General features: G+C 39.2%; 1 protein-coding gene across 2 annotated transcripts in view; it reads right to left on the reverse strand.

Moving 5' to 3' along the window:
* Positions 1-2959, reverse strand: part of CUNH6orf106 (chromosome unknown C6orf106 homolog) — a 110939-nt gene that overhangs the window by 57196 nt on the left and 50784 nt on the right. The gene's annotated exons all lie outside the window — the stretch shown is intronic.

The raw sequence follows: 2959 nt of genomic DNA on the forward strand, positions 1-2959 counted from the left end.
TTAATTTATAACTATAGTTTGTAACAAATTTATTACTTTTATGTGTACTAAACCTTAGGCAAATTACTAATTCTCTCTGGTCTTCAGTTTTCTCATCCATAAAATACAGTCAATATTTTCTTTATAAGGTTAATTTATATGCAAAAGGCCCAACACAATTATCTGACCTACAGTAAGTACTAAAATGTACTTACTTTCTACTATTTGTTAATACAGTAGAACCTCCATAGTTGATGACCTCTCTACGTTGACTATCTCCTTAAGTTGACCTAATTTTCATAAATTGAACATGTACTACATGTATGTATCATCAATACAGTAAGTCTAATTTCTTATGTTGACTACTTCCATGCATTGACCAGTTATAGACCTTTGGGTGGTCAACTTACAGAGGTTCTACTGTATTTGCTACTTAAATAAAAGCTAAGAAGTGAATTCCTCTGGTAGGGTAGAGTGGGGAAGGGTATAAAAGTCAGTAAAAAGAAGATTAAATGCTAGAATGTAAAAAGAAATCTGCATCTAGTAGAGGGGTCCTCAAACTTTTTAAACAGGGGGCCAGTTCATAGTCCCTCAGACCGTTGGAGGGCCGGACTGTGAGCCCCGGGATGAGCCGGCTGCTAAGCAGGACAGGCAGTGGCGGCAAAAACACCCAGCAGGCTGGAAAAACATCCTCGGCGGGCCGGATGTGATCCACGGGCCATAGTTTGAGGACGCCTGCTCTAGTACATGAATGTACAGAAAAAAAGAAATCTGCTCTCTCGCCTCTTTCTGCCTTCCTTCTCTCTCTTTCTCTCTCCTGTCTTCCCCCTCACTCTTCCCTATGCTTTCTGTCTTCTCTTCCCCACTCTCTCCTTATCTTTCTCTCCTCTTCTCTCCTCCTCAATGCTCCTCTGCAGCCTCCCTCCCCCTACCAATAAAGACCTTTCGTACAAAAAAAAAAAAAAAAAGAAAGAAACCTGCCAAGAATCAGATACTAAGTCCTCACCCAAGAGAAATGTATATGGTTCAGGCAGAGTTTGTTGTCCATATAAATAGGAAAGGCCACAGGTATTTACTGGGAGGGACCCCACATAATGAACTATCCATACAACATGCCAACAGCCAACACATCCAGTGAACAGCTCTGAGAGAGTGCAACCAATTTAAGGGGGAGAGGCACTTTGTAAATATTAAATGTAGTAAAAATTCCTTTAGAGGAAGAGAAATGGATTGAAACAACATAATAGTTATTATAAAAATAAAGACGGTATTGGCCTGAGCAAGAGTAAGACTAGGTCTCTACACAAAACAGAAAAATTAGCCAGGCACAGTAGTGCACAGCTATAATCCCAGCTACTAAGGAGGCTAAGGCAAGAGAAGTGCTGGAGTCCAGGAGTTTGCAGTAAGCTATGATAACACTATTGTCCCCTAGCCAATGAGTGACAGCAAGACCTTGTCTCAAATAAATAAATAAACAAACAAATTGGATTCTTTCTAGAGAAGACCATCTGAAGACTACAGAAAAGACCATCCTACCAAAAACAAAAAGCAATCTTTGTTGTTAAAACAGAAAGATGAGGTATAGTGAAGTTACCTAATTTGTCCAAGTTTGTGCCCAGGAAAACTAGTCCTACAGTCCACACTCTTTACATTACACTATATGCAAGGAGCTCGCAAGCCAAGAGTAAGCAGAAAAACCTGGGAAAAGACAGTCATGGTTATTATGGCAGTTTATTTTTTTTCATGTGTTCACAGTTGTAGTTTTATACATAAATATATGCACTCTTTGTTAGGCACTGGATATCTCTGATACCAGGATATATTTCACAGTCAGTAGTAATTAGGATTCACTTAAATACAGTAGTATGTAAAATAGAGTTAAACGCTTTACAGGACCAGGTAACAGTTTCCAAACTATACTCCACAGAGCTCTGGAGGTCATCTCGGAGAAAGAAGAGTAGGAGGCCAAACACAAGCCTAGGAGGTTCCTAATTCAACAAAGCAAGTTTCATTTTTATCTTGTCCCTTTTTAGAAGGGAGCATTCATACATGCTTAATCAAGAAAAAGATTTCATGGATTAAGGAAAATGCTTTACCAGCCTGAGCAAGAGCGAGATCCTGTCTCTAAAAATAGCCGGGTGTTGTGGCGGGCACCTGTAGTCCCATCTACTCAGGATGCTGAGGCAAGAGAATCACTTGAGCCCAAGAGTTTGAGGTTGCTGTGAGCTATGACGCCACGACATTCTACCGAGGGTGACAAAGTGAGACTGTCTCAAAAAAAAAAAAAAAAAGGAAAGAAAGAAAAAGAAAAATGCTTGAAAACTACAAAATCAGATGAATTATTAATATCCCTTATAGATATCAGATTCCACAAAGTCCCAAGAAACAACAGACTAAAAAACCAAAAAAGACTTAAAATTCTGCATTGTTCCTAAACCAAATATACATGGGTCTTCAAAAAGTGCATGGAAACTGCATGCTATGAAAAAAAACTATGCATGAATTTTGAAATTTTTTTGCACCAAAGAAACTCATCCTAACTTGTTATAACATGTTGGAACAGGATCTAGTTCAATCTGGAAAAAACTTCTATCAGAGCACATGAATTCTGCTAAAATTAAAGCAAGAACAAACATCAATTTTATGGTGAAGTTTGGGTGAAAAAACTGTAAAATCACTGATGCTTCAGGAAAAGTTTATAGGAGCTGGGCATAGTAGTGCACTGCTCTAATCCTGGGTACTTAGGAGGCTTTAGTGAGAGGATCTCTTGAGCCCAGGAGTTTAAAGCCAGCCTTGGCAACATATGAAGACTCCATCTCAAATAAAAGAAAAAAGTTTATGAGGGCAATGTTCCAAAGCAATCAGAAGTTTACAAATGTGTAATTCATTTTAAGAGATGAGATGGGCTCGGCGCCTGTGGCTCAAGGGGCTAAGGTGCCAGCCACATACACCTAAGGTGGCAGGTTTGAATCCAGCCTGG

Source organism: Otolemur garnettii, unplaced genomic scaffold (assembly GCF_000181295.1).
Source record: "Otolemur garnettii isolate 467f Iridium unplaced genomic scaffold, OtoGar3 scaffold00031, whole genome shotgun sequence".
In the NCBI taxonomy this organism is placed as follows: domain Eukaryota; kingdom Metazoa; phylum Chordata; class Mammalia; order Primates; family Galagidae; genus Otolemur; species Otolemur garnettii.